We start from the raw sequence: 20,134 nt of genomic DNA, 5'->3' as shown, positions 1-20,134 counted from the left end.
GAGGTTACAGAAACACACTCTAGGTTGTGGCTACAGAAGAGAGCAAGACTGCTGGGTTTGGAGCTTTTATCATTTGAGAATGATACGTCATGGCATACGTCAACTTTATATATCAGAGAGGGGTATCATAATACATACCCCGATATATTCTAGTATCTTCCAGAGTTGTAATGGAGATCAGAAAGGAGAATGTAGCAAGGAGAGAGTGCTACATACACACATATTATACACTTTTTACTATAACATTATATTTCTTATTCGCTGGGTGGAGCAGACTTCAGTGATCTATCTAGAATAATTTAGATCCTGTTTCTGCTATTTTTTGCAAAGCTCATTCCCCATACCAACAACCAGCACCTGTGGCCCTTCTCAAAGCTTCCCTGGGACAACTGAAGCTGCTTTTTCCTCAGCCATTTATGCGCATGAAGGGACGCCCTTGTCCAAAGGCTGACTGTGTGGAGATGAGAAAGGACACTGGCTCAGGTGAGGACAACTGAGGCATAACCTACTCTGCAGAGCCTGTCTTTCTAGAATTTAGCCTGAGATTGTACTTTTGCATGGCTTTTTCCCCTTTCCTGCCCCATTCTGCACATTTCCTTACTGGTCTCTCCTGGGAGCCCTTCCTTAACAGTAATTTTCCCTTAAAATTTGCTCCCAGGGAAACTAACCTCTAGGTTTTTGCCCCAAAGTCTGAGGGTAGGGTGCCTTTCTGTCCAGGACCCACCAACATGGACACCCTCATCACTTCCCTTTGTCTTTCCTTCTGCACAAGCTCAGTGCTCTCTAGTTGGACGTTGTGAGGATTCTAGACACTCACTCAACCTGCTCTTCAACCCTTTTATCTTTGTCTTTCAGCTGGTGCAAAGTCTCTGGGAAGTTGGGGGCGGAGGCAGGCAAGGAGTAGACTGTAGAGCATTTGCTCGGTACCATGCCACATCTCTTCCCTGAGGGGACAAATGGAATAGTTGCTCAGGTGGGGAAGGGCAAGGGGAGAGATGAGACATTGTTGGGGGGGAGGTGAACATTTTCACTGTGCTACTTCATCCTACTACTCAGTATCACATTGACTTTTTAGTTTTTATTTCTTGTTGGTTTGCTTTTTACTCACTGATTCTCACTGATCAACATTTTGGGAATGAAGATTCCCAAAAGCCACTTCTGTCCTCATCTCTTTTGTCTGCTCTTACTCTCTTTTGAGTGGCAAACAGCGGGCTAGAAATATGATTCCATGAGAGTTGATCCTTCTCTCTGACTCTCTTGTCATGACTTGGACAGGATTGGTAGGGTGTGGAGGGAAATGAAATATGAAATTTCTAGATGAAAAATAAAATCTCTGAACAGTGGAAAAATGAATCCTTTGCTCAGCCAAATATTTTTCACAATATGGCTACTTCAGTTTGGCTTATTTGTCCAAGCCACGGTAGGGGCAAAAAAAATCTGAACTCTTAAAGTTAGTGCATCCTTCTGCCTGAATATCTATAGGCCCAAAATAGTTGTCAAAGACTATTTCAGGGAAAGAATTGACACAGTGATCCTAAAATGAATGTTCCCAACTGCTTCAGATTATATATTTAGAAGGAATGTGTTTGTGTTTCTTTGCTGTTTTAATGAATCAAATCTGAATGGCTTAGTCATCTTTCAAATATCGAATGATCTATATTTTGACAGATGTCCTTCTTGGCCCAGGATTTCAAACACAAGTACCTAGAGTGACAGAAGACAGTCAGTTTTATGCCAGCAAAAGAAGTAACTTCAGGGCCTTGCAGATAACAGAATCATGGTACAGCCCGGCCTCCTGCCTGGGGTTCACTCTGTGAGGCTGAAACAGCCCGAACATTCCACCTCTCCACCAATGTGTTAGCTGCCCATTGACAAATAGTTGGATTGATTATATTTTACTTCTGGCTAATAGATTTAAGTTTGCAATTAATGACTGAGACAACTGGATTTAAAAAAAAAAAAAAACACTGAGATGACTTGAAAAGGAAGGTTGATGTAGGAAAAGAGGATCATTTCTAACCAGTTTGGGGAAAAGAGATAATTAAAAACTCTATAAATAATGCTAAGTGTGGGTCCATGGTAATGAATTACACCAAGCTTCTGGGAAGGAAGAAGCGCAAAGCCCATGAAGAAGCAGCCTCAATGCTTTGAGGCCCACTGGATGGAAAAGACTGAGCCCCTTTCAGAATCTCTTCAGAAAAATGTTAAATGGTGGTTATAAACTTACTACAGCAACCTGAGAAATAATAGAACTCTTTTTTTAAAAGATCTTATTTATTTATTTGACAGAGATCACAAGCAGGCAAGAGAGGCCACAGAGAGAGAGAGAGAGAGAGAGGGAAGCAGACTCCCTGCTGAGCAGAGAGCTCGATGCGGGGCTCAATCCCAGGACCCTTGGACCATGACCTGAGCCGAAGGCACTGGCTTTAACCCACTGAGCCACCCAGGCACCCCAGAACTCTTATTACATAATGTCACATACATGAGGAAATTCACATATATCATTTCATGCAATCAAAGATTATATCTGTGAATATGTTAAGATTTACATGAAACCGCCAGCGGTCTAGTTAGATGTGGCACATTTTTCTTCCTTCTTTTCTTCAAAACTTTTTGTGATTTGGTTAAATTAATCATAAAAATGTGAAAATATAATTCCATTTAAAAATCCATCAATTTTAAAATGAGCCCATCAGTACACTTTACTGAGCTCTGACTCAAACCTGTCAACGTACACGTTGTAGTTGCCACTCCCTCTCTATTCCCAGAACCTTGCAGAATGGAGTTCAGTAGCTTGAGGAAAATTCCAGAAACAACAGCAAAACTACCCTCAAACTGCTGCATCATTATTAACCATGGAAAACCCTGACTTCATAATACAGGACAGTATGACCAAGTTTAGTAATACATGACCAATTTATTCTGTTTCTGGCTTCCTCTTTAGGTAGGTTTCTAAAGTGATATGTGATAAAATATATCAAATCAAAGTCTAATCAAAGCTAAATGAATGCTTTTCAACATGTATAAAATGAATATGCCAAGTGATAAGGAGTTATTATGCCATAGTTTATTTGGCAGCAATTTTTCTTCTTTAGTGGTGTGTGAAATAATGGCAAAAAATCTTGCCACTCGTGCTGTCTTAGATGGAGTGAAACACGACTTTCCAAGTGGGGATCGACCACAGACATATTTAGCAGATTTTGTAGCTACCTTGGCAGCCATGCATTATTTTGGAGCTACTATGCCCTCCTATTTCGTGTAATCTCGTACCCATTATTTAGGGGAACATAATTAACCAAACTAATAGGTAATTATAATGAGTGGAGGTCTTAAAAACATGAAAGCCAGAGACATGATTTTGATACTGAAGATGGTTACATATAATTTCAGGAAAAACAAGTATCAAGGACTTTTTATGCCTTCTAATCTTCTGGGAGAAATAACCAATTGTTAGGGATAGGAAGAATTCCAAGTTGCAGAGAAATCTAGCTCTGGGGAACATGTCAGATGAAAACCCCACCATCACTCATTATGGAAGTCTCTCTCCAGGGAAAAGGATTGTGCATATGCTGAAGGAGAAAGAGAAGACGTCAGAAGAGGAGAAAAGGAGAAAGTCAGAAGGCCTACTTTATAGGGAAATATGAAATCACTGGAGTTGTCCCAGTCATCCATTTAGCAAATATTATTGAGTACCACTCTGTGCTGTGATGAAGGGATGAAAAAATAAGGAACAGTCAGCCCCTAACCAACTAGACTAGTTGGAATAAAGACTATAAATAATCATCCAACCATGTGTTGAAGACAAGATGTACAGAGAGCAACAGGCGTTCAGAGGGAATGAAGGCCGTTTGCAGTAAATACCCATCATTTCTTCTCTTGGGTGGTGGTACACAGTTATGTACAGAGTTTGTCCTCCAAACTAGGGGATGACAAAGGGACAGGGAGTGCAAACATGTACAGGTGGGCAACTCTAGGGGTGGGGGCTGTATTTTCACTATCTCCATAGAAACAAGACCAGGCAAACAATGTCTGAGTGCAGTTGAGCCTTGACTAACACACATTTGAACTACACAGGTTCACTTATGTTGGGACTGTTTTTCTATAAATACAGGATAGTACTATCTATAAATAATATTGTATCTCTCTTCCTTATGATTTTCTTAATAACATTTCTTTCTCTCCAGCTTACCCTATTGTAAGAATTCAGTATATAATATATATAACAGATACAGTATATATTAATCTACTGTATTATTGGGAAGTCTTCTGGTCAATGGTAGGCTATTAGTAGTTAAGTGTTTGGAGAGTCAGAAGTTGTATCTGGATTTTCAACTCTATGGGTTGGAGCCCTATCCCCTGTACTGTTCAAGAATCAACTCCTTACCTTCAACCAATAAGTGGATTAATAAACTCATTTTGACCAGTGGTTGCCACTTAGTGAACTATAATAGAATTAACATGTCTATCCTTGACTAAGGTATGGATTCAGTCCATAAGACTCCTTATTTCAAGAAGAAGAAAATATTTAGTACCAGTGTCCCCTAATGCATGAACATTTCAAAATCCAAATTTTATGGAAAAAGTAATAATGGAAATCTCTTTTCTAAATGTTTATTAAAACTAATCACTTAATATAATAGTGTCCTAGGTGAATCTAAACCTCCAGGGTTTTTTTTTTTAACACCCCCCCCATAGAAAGATATTTTAAAAAACTGAATTGTGACTAGGCTATGCTATGGACATTATATACATTCTTCTTAAGGCCAAAGAACTGGTTTCAGAAGCTTTTAAAGTCAGATGTTCATATGACCACCTCCTCGGTTTGATAGAACCATTCTCTCCCTGGAGCAGAGAAAGGTTTCCCTGGAGAGAATAACATTTCCAATGTCAACTCTTCTAGGAAAAAATGAATTCTAGGGCAGAAAATGAAGGCTCTGGGGAGGGCTATTAGCTTAAGGTTTGCAAAGTTTTATCTGGGCCTGAGCCATGTAGTGTGGAAACTCCTGAAGCCTTTGGAGGAGGTGAGCAGATTGCTGAAGGCATGCTGGGACAAGGCAGGACGAACTCACCTGCACCTCCTGGGCACGGGTCCTGACCTGTTGCAGTTTTCTCCATGTTCTATTTCTTCTATGTGGTGGGAAGAAGAGTTTAAACCTCTTAACATAACTTTCTTTTTACTAATATTTTTTTTCCTGCTTCCTTTCCATGATGACATTTATCACTACAGGAAAGGAGAAAGCAACACGTACCCGATTCCATATACGCATCACCCCAGATCCATGCACTTGCTTGGCTTTCTGGCCAGTCAAGTTCTTGATAGGACTTATCCTCTTCCATAGGTCGTGGATCCAGGTGCCTCTGCAACTACAGACAATGCTTCCCCTTCTCCCTCTTGCTGCACTGAGGTGGGGGGCCCACCAGGACTCACTTGGTACCCACATCACCATTAAAGCTCCATGGGGCTAACTGTGACTGATAGAATGTGGAAGCCAGTGGTCACATATTTCTCCCTTCCTCTCCCCTAGATGGACTGTTGGATATTCAGTCCCTTCATTTATCTTTTCTGAAACTATCCTGGGAAACCAAGAAGTGGACTTGCCATGAAGCTCCACAACATATTCACATTCCCTTATATTTTCTCTCCTTTCCTTTCTTTCCTTGTCTCCCTCACTTGCCTTTCCTATACTTCTCCTTCTTTGGTATCACATTGCCCAAATCCAACATTAGTTTGGCTTCATTTTCTGCTTTCTAGGAAGACTGAGTGGACACAATAATCCCAAAAGTTCATCCTAGGAAGAAGGGGGAGATAAAGTAAGAGGTCCAGCCAGATGAGGAGAAGTGAGAAAGGAAACTATATGGTGATGAAAACGTGGATTCTGGGACAGGATCTGGACTTGCTGGATTCAAATTCTGGCTCCACCCCTTGCTGGCCATGTGACCGTGGGCAAGTTTTTCAGCTTTTTATGCACACGTTCCTAGTCTGTAGAACTAAAGTAATAATAAATAGAACCCGCCCCACAGGGTTAGTAAGAGGACTAAATGAGTTCATAATAAGACATGCCAGATATGTGGTAAGATCTACAGTAGTATAGGCACCCATCACCATCATCATCACCATCATCATTTTAAGGCCACACTGGTGCTGGGAGCATGAGGAAGAGAGAAAAGGAGGGTAGCTACCAGCATTCTTAACTCCAAGAGGAGTTAACAAGAAGGTAGCTACCAACATTCTTAATTCCAACTCCCATTAAATGAGGGAATGGGGTGCTGAAGTTCAGGAGATGGTATAACCCCAGAATTAAGTGGGCCACATAAGTTTGAGGGGGATCTAAGATATCAGAGTCAGAGCCCCAGTTGCCTGAGACACAGCATGGGTAAGGTGAAAGCTGATCCAGAAAGCACTCAATTTAGCTCCAAGCACAATGTGGCTCCAGTGAAAGAGCACAATATGGGGGGAAGGGAGCGTGGGAGGGAGAAGTGAGACATGGTCCCCTGGCCCTGCTTGACCCACCCGTGTTACACCAGGAATCCAGAAGCACCAGCATTAGCAGGCATGGAGGTCAGGGAGGAAATGCCCTAGTGGTGAGGTGAAGAATTCTGAGGGGATGGGGGCACCAGAAGATTCCTGGAGACAAGAATGTCCAATGGTACAGGACATTGATAGCTGAGCTCTAACAGGAAGGACAAGAGCCTTCATCTGAGGCTGTCTGCAAAAGACCAGGACAGGATCAGACATCAGCAGGCCCCAGCACCAAATACCCATTGGATCTCAGGAATGAGATTTCAAAGATATTGGTCAATACTTGGAGAACAGCATACAGATTAGAGCCACCAGCGCTCATCATTCCTCCCCTCCAAGAAACTTATCTTTGATTTTTCCAGAGCACAGAGAACTCAATCTAGGAAGGGAAAAGAAGAGTATGTAAGAAAAAGGAAGCACTCCCTAAAAGGACTGGACCTTTGAATTGATTAAATCCTTCCCAATAGGTATATTGTAAACTAGAGGACAGTGAATTATATTTCTGTAGAAAATTTTAGCTTACCCCTCCACTCTCCTACGTCATCAAAGCGTAGGAGAATTCTGGTACCAGATAGCCTCGGTTATAAACCACAAAGGAAGTTATATTATTTTTGCACATCAGAATACTTCTTGGAAATAAATGGGGGGTTAAAAAAAGGTAATTTCAGAACTCAGGTGTATAGTGATTATTTCTCAAAATACAACTCTCTGGGGCTTGTAATATTGAATTTTAAATCTTCATAACTTTAAAAATTCCCTGGGTGTTTATATGATGCCTCTCAGGCCACTTAGAGTTATTTTTACCTGTTTTTCCTCTAGAGGAAGGACGAGGGTGAGGGTGGTGGTTACGAGACATTTAATGCATCTGAAACCAGCAAAGCGGTGGGGGCAGGGGATAGGGAGAGAGTTAGCTGTGTTCATTCAAAATGGGCAGAGTATGCTATTCCATTCTCATTGGAGTAAACAGCACATATTCCTTAAGGTCAAACAAGTACAGAATCTCAAGCATGAATAATTAATAAGGATGTACAAGATGTCAGAACTCACATTCCCTGGATTTGCTAAGATACAGATAAATTGGAATCTGACAAAAACAAATTGTGTTTAATAACCCTTAAAGACGTGATCTCTGAAGCATTCTGCACTGCTCTGGTTGTCCCTTGTCCGACTTCTTCTATCTTAATTTATAGTTGACAAAGACTAGTAAGAAAAAAGTGTTTGAACTTAAGTAATAAAATCAGTTACAAAACCACTTACTTTATCACATATTTAATGTGCTCCCCTACCACTTTTATATATATATAACTTTCTAATCTCTCTATTTAGAGTAGACACATAAAGTATCATTTAGTTTCAGCTGAGAAAGCATCTTCCAGAGCCAGCTCTGGGATCAGCATCATGGAATGAATCATCCTTATGAACTTTCTTGATTAAGTGAAAGAGATGGGTGGTAGAAACTGGCCTCACTTACAGCAAGAAAATAAAATGCCCTTTGATATCTCAAAACCAGAACTTTCCAAGACTGGATATAGTTCTACCCCGGGCAAAATTATGAGCCAGGCAGAAATTCTATTGATAAAAAAAATTTTTATTCCTCCGCATTTTTATTTAACACTTCTCCTTGGGTGATCTTCAAATGTCTCCATCAGAACTTTGCAAATGTAATCCATTTGCCTTTCTCAGGTGGTGCAAATATATTCTTCCTTTCAGAAAAGATGTGCCCAGTTTGAGATCAACTGTACATGCCTCGGAACTAAAGAGGAGACAACACGAGTGTTCCAAGTTACTCCCAAAGGAATTTAATACAAATAACTCCCTCCCCTTGCAAAAAATGCACTCATTACCAAAATCCAAAGTAGCATTCAAGCTTAAATGAGTTATTTTAAATTTTTTTCCAGCAATTCTATAATTCTGTCCAGAGTTAAATCATGTCTATGATGGTGTCTTAGTCAGGTGCTATGTGTGACATATAATGTCAGAGCCTTGATATAACACCCCCCCCCAATTAAGATTGTTTTTCTATCTCAGGTAGCCAAAAATTATGGGATTAAAAGTGGAAGTAGCAAGGCCACATTATTAAGAGTGAAGAAGAGGGTGCCTGGATGGCTCAGTTGTTAAGTGTCTGCCTTTAGCTCAGTTATGATCTCAGGGTCTGGGATCAAGCCCCAAGTTGGGCTCCCTGCTTGGCGGGAAGCCTGCTTCTCCCTCTCCCACTCCCCCTGCTTGTGTTCCCTCTCTTGCTGTCTCTTTCTCTCTCTCTGTCAAATAAATAAAATCTTTTTTAAAAAGAGTGAAGAAAAAATACATTTTACAAATTATTAACTATTTATTATAAACACTACATTAAAAATATAACACTTTCTGATAAAGCCAGAACTTTTGATCACTGAGGAAATGATGTATTATTCACTAAATGATGTTGAAACACATTATCAGTCATTTGTGCGACAAATTACAGTAGTTCATATATTATACAGCACCCAAGTAAATTCCACATGGATTACAGATTTAAATATAAAAATAAAACTATAAAATATTAACAGAAAGTAGGAGTGATGACTTATATAATCATGGTGTGGAGAAGGCTCTCTATAAGGATTGTGCCAAAAGCAAAACCATTTTTTTTAAAGGGATACTATTAAACTTAATCATATAAAAATTAGAATTAATGTATATCAAAGATCCATTCTAAAAAAATTAAAGCAACATGAACAGTTAAAAAATAATTTGCAACATATGATGAGAAAAGAATTGAAGTATTAAAAGTTTCTTACAAACTAGGAAAATGAAAACACCAATAGAAAAAAGTTACAAGTAAGATGAAAAAGCCCTTCATAAAAGATGAAATCAACGAGTCCCTAAGCATATGAAAAAACGTACAAAGCACTAGTAATTAAGGAAATGCATTAAAACAATAATGAGATGGTATTTTTTATCCATCAAATTCCCAAAGATTTCTTAAAGCTAAAATTCAGGGGATTAGCAAGTGTTTAGAAAAATGGTCCTTCTGAGAAGCACAAATTAATATATATCTTTTTGAAGTCATTTAAGCAATATATATGAAAAGACCTTAAATTGTTATTACCTCTTCTCCTAAGGCTCTCACTCCTGGAAATATTCCTTATGTGGTAAGCATAAATAGCAATTTAATTCAAAATTCTAAGACTCACAAAGCAGATGGGCTTATTCACCCCCATGCCATCTCCCACGCAGCCTATTTCTGTCAATAAATATATATCTACATAATCAATTTTAATGGCTTCATAATATTACATAGTGGCAATATGTATATTAACATATGTATCCATTTTCATGATGATAGACATTGAGTACATTTCAAGATTTTGTTTTTGTTAAAAATGTTTCAGAAAGCATCCCACTAATTACATCTTTGTACATGTCTTCAACTATTCCCTTGGGATTAATTCCCATATGCAGAATTACAAAGTCAAAGTATACCCATTTGAAATATAAATTCATAGTTTTAAAAAGCTGTAGCAATTTATTCCCACCAGCAATTTACATACCCTTGCTTAAAAGAATGTTAAAAATCTTTTTGAGCAATGTCCTTCTTATAGCTTAAAAAAAAATTTATATATATATATATATATATATATATATATATATCATAGCTTTAGTAATTCCTGTTTAACATATGGAACATAAATTTGCCTATTTTTCTATTTTAATTTTTTTCTATTTTTCACTCTTCCTATCTATAAAAAAGCCTTGTTATACTAAAAATACTAACTTTGCATATGTGTTGCAAATAGTTTCTCCAAATATAGTTGTTTTTGACCTTTGTTTATGTTAATTTTTTGTTACAAAAAATTTTTATTTCTACATAGTTATACCTTTAAATTTCTCCTTTATAGTTTCTATACTTAGTGTCATTTTCATAAAGTCCTTCCCATCTGGCACAAGTAATAGAAATATTCACTACATTTATTTTTTTTAAAATGTTTTACTTATGAAAAATTTCTAACATATATAGAAATGGGGAGAATAATACATAGACCCATTGTAAAGTCAACAATTATCAAGCCTTGGCAACTCTTGCTGTGTTCACCCTCATTTCTGTTTTACCAGATGTTTTTGGTTTTTTGGTTTTGGGGGAGGGGCTTGCCACATATTTTTGGTTGCCCATCACTTCTGTACCATTCACTATACATTTCTAAAAACAATTTTGTTACAAGTCCTCACTAACATTTCACATCTAATCAAATTAACAGTGATTCCTTGGGATGGTATATTTCAACCATTATTAAATTTCCCCAACTAATCTAAAAGTATCTTTTATAGCTGGTTGGTTTTAATTGTGTCTAAATAAGGTCCAACACTACTTTGGATTTCCCATATTTTAACCTTAACCTTTAATCTTTAACCTAAGGCATTTGCCTATATTATCCTTTTTCTTGTTGAAAAGAGTTGATGCCACTGAATTATGACAGATTTCAGATTGATTGCCCTAAATGACATTTCCACTTTTCAGAGTTGTCTACTTTCTTGTGGTGTCATTTAAATTATCCTTTTATTTTTATAATTTCTATAAATTATAAATAAATAGAAGCTACGTCCAGAGAGTTCATTAGACTTAAGTTTCACTTTTTTTTTCTAACAAGAACACTTAATTGGTGGTTACTTTAAGCTTCATACAACATCATATCATAAGTCAAACAACATCTAATTGTCCGGCTACTATTAAGTTTGATCAATGGATTAATTTTGTCTTCTCAACAACTAGAGCCCTGAATTCTGTTCTTGTAAATTCATCACAAACCTTTGAGTTTTTGTACATTCAATGTGTGCCGGTCATTTGCACTTAACAAATTGCCCAAGTTTTTGTCAATGGGAGCCCATTTACATTGGCTTCTGTGTCCTTTGACATAAAATTAATAGCTTTTTAAAAATAAACATAATTTTGATGGGATTGGGAGGGAGACAAACCATAAGTGACTCTTAATCTCACAAAACAAACTGAGGGTTGCTGAGGGGAGGAGGGTTGGGAGAAGGGGGGTGGGGTTATGGACATTGGGGAAGGTTTGTGCTATGGTGAGTGCTGTGAAGTGTGTAAACCTGGTGATTCACAGACTTGTACCCCTGGGGATAAAAATATATGTTTATAAAAAATAAAAAATTAAAAAAAAATAAATCTAATTTTAGGATAGCATTATATTTATAGAAAAATTGCAAAGATAGTACAAAGAATCCTCATATACCTCAACCCATTTTTCCCTATTATTAACATTTTACATTAGTATGGTAAATTCATCACAAGTAATGATCCAATACTGATACAGTGTTACTATGTAAAGTTCATGCTTCATTCAGATTTCCTTAGTTTTTAACCAAATGCTCTATGTCTGTTGTGGGATCCCATCCAGAGCACCATATTACATTTAGTTATCATGTCTCCTTCGACTCCTTTTGGTGAGGAACTTGTGATAGGTTCTCAGACTTGCTTTGACTATTAACAGTTTTAATATCTGAAGTCAACTTGTATATTTCCAGTCCCAGTGCTTTGTTTTCCTGAAGGTGAAAAATATTCAAAGATCATAAACTATGGAGTGGGTATTCTCAGTCATTGCCCTTAGGGTTTTTTAGTAAATACAACTAGAAAATACATATTTTTTGCAAAAAAATTAATTTGGTATGGATATTTCCAAAGAAAAGTTAACATTAGAGGATTTTTCTTCAATTATGTTATTTTATACTTTTATCTCTTCTCTCTCACACTGAAAATCTTGGCTTCTATTCTGTAGTCATGGTTACTTACTAGTATTATTTTATAATGTATAAAAAATTGTTTCAAAATAATAATACCAATAATATAACTGATAATTAGACTACTAAATATAGTTTAAGATTTCTTTTTTTAAAGATTTTATTTATTTGACAGAAAAAAAGAGAGCACAAGCAGGGGGAGCAGCAGGAAGAGGGGGAGAGAGAGAAGTAACCTCCCCGCTAAGCAGGGAGCCCAGTGTGGGGCTTGATCCCAGGACACTGGGATCATGACCTGAGCTGAAGGCACATGCTTAGCTGACTGAGCCACCCAGGTGCCCCTAATTTAAGACATCATGAGAAAGGTTGCCTGGATGGCTCAGTCGGATAAGGGGTTGACTCTAAATTTTGGCTCAGATAATGATTTCAGGGTCGTGGGATCTAAGCCTTCACTGGGCTCCATGCTCAGGGAAATCTGCTTGAGATTCTCTCTCTCCCTCTGCCCCTTCCCCAACTTGTGCTCTCTTTTTCTCTCTCTAGAATAAATAAATAAACCTCTACAAAAAGGATTTCTTTCTTCTTTGAAGATATATAATCAAAATATAGTTTGTTCTAAACTCATTTGAAGTAATGCTTCCCTCTCTGAAATCTGATGTATTTGGGTACATAAATTTCCTTTTGCTCCCTATTTTCATAGATTGCTGGTTTTATATATAGTTTATTTTTTATTATGCCAAACATTTATGTTTCCAAAGCTATTTACAAAATATTATTTTTTATTATTTACAAATACTTAGAGTTAAAATATATTTAAATATATAGAATGCAGGATATTTTCTGTATTTACTTACAGATAAAATAAAGAATGTTACTCCAAAGAGCCTCATGTCCCTTCCTACTCCCTCTGCTCTATTCGTTTCTTCTCCTCACAGGAAACTATTTCAAATTAATTTTGTTTATTATCCCAGGTGTTCCTTTTAGCCAATATAAGCAATGTATATCTGTGTTTGTATTTGTGTGTGTGCCTAAGTGCAAGAGTTCACAACCTTTGGAGCAGGGAAGCAGGCTACAATTAGTGAGCTCCCTAGTGGCTTCTCAGCTAGGTGTTGCCATAAACTGCCAATGCCAGCACCATCAGGAAACTGCTTTCCAAACAGGGGCCCAGCAAGCAACAGCCACTGGGAGATCCAGCTCCTTCCCCTGGGTAAAGCTGTGTGGGTAAGAACGTGATCTGGCAAAGAATCCCTGAATAGGGGCCCAGCCAGTGGTGGGGCTGCGGTGAGACACCTCTCCCTCCACTGGGGGGATTGGTGCAGGTGCCCATGCCAGGAGTCTGGAGAGTTTGGTGCACAGAAAAGGATTTGACTATCTTTCCCTGAGGGTGCAGTGAAGAGTGGGGGCCGTAATCTTTCAGCTCCAGGGCTGGAGGTCGAGTCACCATCGACCAAAGCAGCTTACACTGAGCCCGGCCTTCTGGCAAGAGGTGGCACAACTCTGCCCAAGCAAAGACACCTGTGAATCGGCGCAACGGGCCCCTCTCCCAGAAGACCAGCAGGATCCTCAGGCAAATACCAAGTTGATAGATCACTCAAAACCAAAAATTCTTGCACTGGGGGAAAATGGTGTATAGAATTAAAGATATTTTTTCACATGAGTCTTTTGTCATTCAGTCTAAAATTTTCTTTTTTTTTCTCCTTTTTATCAAGTTTTTTATTTTATCAACACTTTGTTTTTAAGTCTTTCTAAATTCTCATTTTTACATTTATGCTTTATGGATAAATTCTTCATTTTTGCTTTCTTTCACTGTATACAATTTTACTGTTGTATATCTATAAGTTTTGCTTTCTTACAGTCTTGGGATTTAATGTCTTCTAACAAACAGACCAAAATATACCCAAGACCAAATATATCACCCTGTTTTGTCCATCTGTGAGATTTTATTCTTTTTTCCCTTCTTTTTTCCTTTTTCTTTTCTTTTTTTTTTTTTTTTGGTTTCTGACCTCTTTGTATTTGTCTAGTGTGTGTTTTGCTTAGGTTGTGGTTGATTTTTTCTATTTTGATCTCTCATTCATCCATTCTTCTCTGGGCAAAATGACTAGAAGGAGGAATCCAAAACAAAAGAAAGAATCAGAGGTAAAACTTTCTACAACAGATCTAATTGATAAGGATATTAGTAAAATGTCAGAATTGGAATTCAGGATAATGATTATAAAATTACTAGCTGGGGTTGAAAAAGCATAAAAGGTACTAGAGAACTTCTTAGAGTAGAAATAAAATCTAAGTAGGCTGAAATTAAAAATGCTTTAACTGAGATGCAGTTTAAGATAGATACTCTAACAACTAGGGTAAGTGAGGCAGAAGAGAGAGTCAGTAACACAGAAGACAGGGTGATGGAAAGGAAGGAAGTTAAGGAAAAGATAAAAAAACAACTAATAGACCAGGAGGGTTCAAGAAATCAGGAACACCATAAAGTGAAATAATATTAGAATTATTGAGGTCCCAGAGGAAGAGAGAGAGAGGGACAGAAGGTATATTTGAGCAAATCATAGCTGAAAACTTCCCTAATCTGAGGAAGGAACAGGCATTCAAGTGCAAGAGGTAGAAAGAATACTCTCTCAAATCAAGAAAAATAGATCAACACCACATTATATAATAGTCAACCTTGGAATTTCAGAGATAAAGAGAAAATCCTGAAAGCAGCTCGAAGGAAGAGCTCCTTAACCTATAGTGGTAGAAAAATTAGAATTGCAACAAAGCTATCCACAGAGACCTGATGGGCTACAAAGGGGATGACATGTTATTTTCAGTGTACAAAATGAGTAAAACATGCAGCCAAGAATACTTTATTCAACAAGGCTGCCATTCAGAATGGAAGGAGAGATAAAGAGCTTCCAGGACAAACAGAAACTAAAAGAATTTGTGATCGCTAAACCAGCCCTGAAAGAAATATTAAAAGGGATCCTGTAAGTGGAGAGAGCCCAAAAGTAACACAGACCAGAAAGAAACAGAGACAATCTATGGAAACAGGAATTTTACAGGGAATACAATGTAGCTAAATTCATATATGTTAATTTGAATGTAAATGGACTAAATGCTCTAATCAAAAGACACAGGGTATCAGGTTGGATAAAGAAACAAGACCCATGCATATGCTGTCTGCAAGAGACATTTTAGACCCAAACACATGTCCGGACTGAAAGTGAGGGGATAGAGAACCATTTATCATGCTAAAGGATAGCACAAGAAAGCTGGGGTAGCAATCCTTAAATCAGACAAATTAGATTTTAATCCAAAGACTGTAGTAAGGTATAAAGAGGGATGCTCTATCATACTTAAAGGGTCCATCCAACAAGAAGATCCAACAATTATAAATATTTATGCTCTTAACTTGGGAGCAGCCAATTATATAAACCAATTAATAACAAAATTAAAGAAACACACTGATAATAAAACAATAATAAAGGGGAATTTCAACACCGCACTCACAGCAATGGACAGATCATCTAAGAAGAAGACCAACAAGGAAACAAGGGCTTTGAATGACACATAGGACAAGATGGACTTCACAGATGTATACAGAACATTCCATCCTAAAGCATCAGAATACACATTCTTCTTGAGTACACATGGAACATCCTCCAGAATAGATCATTTACTAGGTCACAAATGAGGTTATAACCAGTACCGGAAAACTGGGATTATTCCCTGAATATTTTCAGACCGCAGTGTTTTGAGACTGGAACTCATCCACATGAGGAAATTTGGAAGGAGTAAACACTTGGAGGTTAAAGATCATCCTACTAAAGAATGAATGGGTCAATGAGGAAATTAAAGAAGAATTTTAAAAATTCATGGAAGCAAATGAAAATGAAAACATAACTGTTCAAAACCTTTGGGATCCACCACAGGCAGTCCTAAGAAGGAAGTACATTGCAATACAAGCCTTGCTCAAAAAATTAGAAAAATCTCAAATACACAAGCTAACCTTATACCTAATGGCGCTGGAGAAAGGCCAAGCAAATAAAGCCTAACCAAGCAGTAGAAGAGAAATAATAAAGATTAGAGCAGAAGTCAATGAAATAGAAACCAGATAAACAGTAGAACATATCAATGAAACTAGAAGCTGGTTCTTTGAAAGAATCAATAAGATCAATAAACCCTAGGGGCGCCTGGGTGATTCAGTGGGTTAAAGCCTCTGCCTTTGGCTCAGGTCATGATCTCAGGGTCCTGGGATCAAACCCTGCATTGGGCTTTCTGCTAAGCGGGGAGCCTGCTTCCTCCACTCTCTCTCTCTCTCTCCGCCTGCCTGTCTGCCTACTTGTGATCTCTGTCTAATAAATAAATAAAATCTTTAAAAAAATCAATAAACCCTAGTCAAACTCATCCAAAAGAAAAAAAGACCCAAATTAATAAAGTCATAAATGAAAAAGGAGATACCACAACACACTCAGAGGAAATACAAAAAAAAAATTTAAGAATGTATTATGAGCAACTATATGCCAAAAAATTAAGGATTCTGGAAGAAATGGATACATTCCTGGAAACTTATAGGGGGAAGAAATGGATACATTCCTGGAAGCTTATAAGCTAACAAAACTGAAACAGGAAGAAATAGAAAACCTAAACAGACCCTAACCATCAATAAAATTGAAGTAGTAATCAAAAATCTCCCACAAACAAGAGTGCAGGTCCAATGGATTCCCAGGGGAATTTTACCAAACATTTATTTTTTTAAAAGATTTTATTTATTTGACAGAAAAAGAAAGAGAGAGAGCACATGCACAAGTAGGAGAAGTGGCGGAGGAGAGAGAGAAGCAGGCTCCCCACTGAGCAGGGATCCTGATGCAGGGCTTGATCCCAGGACCCTGGGATCATGACCTGAGCTGAAGGCAGACACTTAACTGACTGAGCCACCCAGGTGTCTCTTTACCAAACCCATTCTTCTGAAGATATTTCAAAAAATAGAAAGGGAAGGAAAACTTCCAAAATCATCTTATAAGGCCAGCATTACCTTGATTCCAAAACCTGACAAAGACCCCACCAAAAAGGGGTATTACAGACCAATATCCCTGATGAACATGAATGTAAAAATTCTTGCCAAGATACTAGCCAATAAGATCCAACAGTACATTAAAGGGGTTATTCACCATGTCCAAGTGGGATTTATTCCAGGGCTTCAAGGGAGGTTCAACATTCAAATAATTTAATGTGATACCTCACATTAATGAAAGAAAGTACAAAAACTATATGATACTCTCAATAGATGCAGAAAAAGCATTTGACAAAATACAGAATATTTTCTTGATTAAAACTCCACAGTGTAGGGATAGAGGGACCAGACCACAATATCATAAAAGCCATATAAGAAAAGCCCACAATGAATATCATTGTCAGTGGGAAAAAACTGAGAACCCTTCCTCTGAGATCAGGAACACGACGGAGATGCCCATTCTCGTGACTGTTGTTCAACATAATACTAGAAGTCTTAGCCTCAGCAATCAGTCAACAAAAGGAAATAAAAGGGATTCAGATTGGCAAAGAAGAAGTCAAACTTTCACTCTTTACAGATGACATGACACTTTATGGGGAAAACCTAAGACTCTACCTCAAAATTGCTAGAACTTATACAGCAACTCAGCAATGTGTTAGGATATAAAATCAATGCACAAAAATCAGTTGCATTTCTATACACTAACAATGAGACAGAAGAAAGAGAAATTAAGGAATTGATTCCATTTATAATTGCACCAAAACCCATAAAATACTTGGGAATAAACCAAGATCCTTTAGCGTAAAGGATCTGTATGCTAAAAAGTACAGAACACTTATGAAAAAAATTGAGGAAGGCACAAAGAAATGGGAAAAAATTCCACGTTCACGGATTAGAAGAAAAAGTATTATTAAAATGTCTATGTTACCCAGAGCAATCTACACATTCAATGCAATCCCTATCAAAATACCATGGAAATTTTTCAGAGCTGGTAAAAAAATAGTCCTAAAATTTGTATGGAACCAGAAAAGGCCCTGAACAATCAGAAGAAAGTTGAAAAAGAAAACCAAACCTGTTGACATCACAATTCCATTCTTAAAGCTTTATTACAAAGCTGTAATCATCAAGGCAGTATGGCACTGGCACAAAAACAGAAACATAGATTGATGGAACAAAATAGAGAACCCCAAAATGGACCCTCAACTCTATGGTCAACTAATCTTTGACAAAGCAGGAAAGAATGTCCAATGGAAAAAGAACAGTCTCTTCAACAAATGGTGTTGGGAAAATTGGACAGCCACATGCAGAAGAAACCAGACAATTCTCTTACACCACACACAAAAATAAACTCAAAATGAATGAAAGACCTGAATATGAAGCAGGAATTCATCAAAATCCTAGAGGAGAACATGGGCAGCAACTTCAGTGACCTCAGCTACAACAACTTCTTCCTAGGAATATTGGCAAAGGCAAGAGTAGCAATAGCAAAAATGAACTATTGGGACTTCATCAAGATAAAAAGCTTTACACAGCAAAAGAAACAGTCAACAAAACTTAAAAGGAACCTACATAATGGGAGAAGATATTTGCAAATGGCATATCAAATAAAGGGCTCATATCTAAGATCTATAAAGAACTTATCAAACTCAACACCCAAAACCCAAATAATCCAGTCAAGAAATGGGCAGAAAACATGAACAGACAATTCTCTAAAGAAGACCTACAAATGGCCTATAGACACATGAAACAATGCTCAGTATCCCTTGGCATCAGGGAAATATAAATCAAAACCACAATGAGATACTACCTCTCACCAATAAGAATGTCTAAAATTGACAGGTCAAGAAACTCCCACTGTTGGGGGGGAGTGCAAGCTGGTACCACCACTCTGGAAAACAGTATGGAGCTTCCTCAAGGAGTTAAAAATAGAGCTACTCTATGACTGAGCAGTTGCACTATTAAGTATTTATCCCAAAGATAAAAATATATTGATCCAAAGAGGCGCCTGCACCCCAATGTTTATAGCAGCAATGTCCACAATAGTCAAACTATGAAAAGAGCCCACATGTCTATTGATAGATGTATGGATAAAGATGTGGTAAATATATACAATGGGATATTACTCAGCCATCAGAAAGCATGAAAATTAACCACTTACACTGAAATGGATGTAACTGGAGGGTATTATGTTGAGTGAAATAAGACAATCAGAGAAAGACTATTATCATAGGGTTTCACTCATATATGGAATAAAAGAAGCAGTGCAGAGGATCATAGGGGGAAAACTGAGTGGGAAGAATGAGAGAAGGAGAAAAATGATAAGAGATTTTTAACAATAGGAAACGAACTGAGGGCTGCTGGAGGAAGATAGGTGGAGAGATAGGGAGATGGATAATTGGGTGATGGGCATTAAAGAGAGCACGTGATGTGATGAGCACTGGGTGTTAAACTCAACTGATGAATTGCTGAACACTACATGTGAAACTTTCTCCATTCTCATTTTCATTTCATTAAATTTAGTTGGCTAGATTTTAAAGTTCTGTTTTTTCAAAAAAAACAATTTATTCATTTCTTTCATTGTGTTTATTTTTTCTTTTCTATTTGTTTATTTATACTTTTTTCTTTATTCTTTTCATTTTTCTTTTAGTTTGCTATGCTGGGCACTTTTAGCTGTGGGATTAACATTTAAGTTACTTACTTTTAAAAATATTTTTATTGATACAAATATTAAATTCTGTGACTCTTACTCAGAAAACTTTTTTTTATCAGTTTTCCATAGATTTTTTAAAGTTATTTCTGCACCTGATGTGGGGCTTGAACTCACAACCCCAAGATCAAGAGTCACACGTTACACCATTTGAGCTAAACAGGTGCCCCAGTTTTGCATGGATTTTTATGTGTCA

Source organism: Mustela putorius, unplaced genomic scaffold, assembly GCF_011764305.1.
Source record: "Mustela putorius furo isolate JIRA1106 unplaced genomic scaffold, ASM1176430v1.1 tig00000151_pilon_pilon_pilon, whole genome shotgun sequence".
NCBI classification, from domain to species: Eukaryota; Metazoa; Chordata; class Mammalia; order Carnivora; family Mustelidae; genus Mustela; species Mustela putorius.
The sequence above is the reverse complement of the archived record's forward strand: the minus strand, read 5'-3'. Positions refer to the sequence as shown.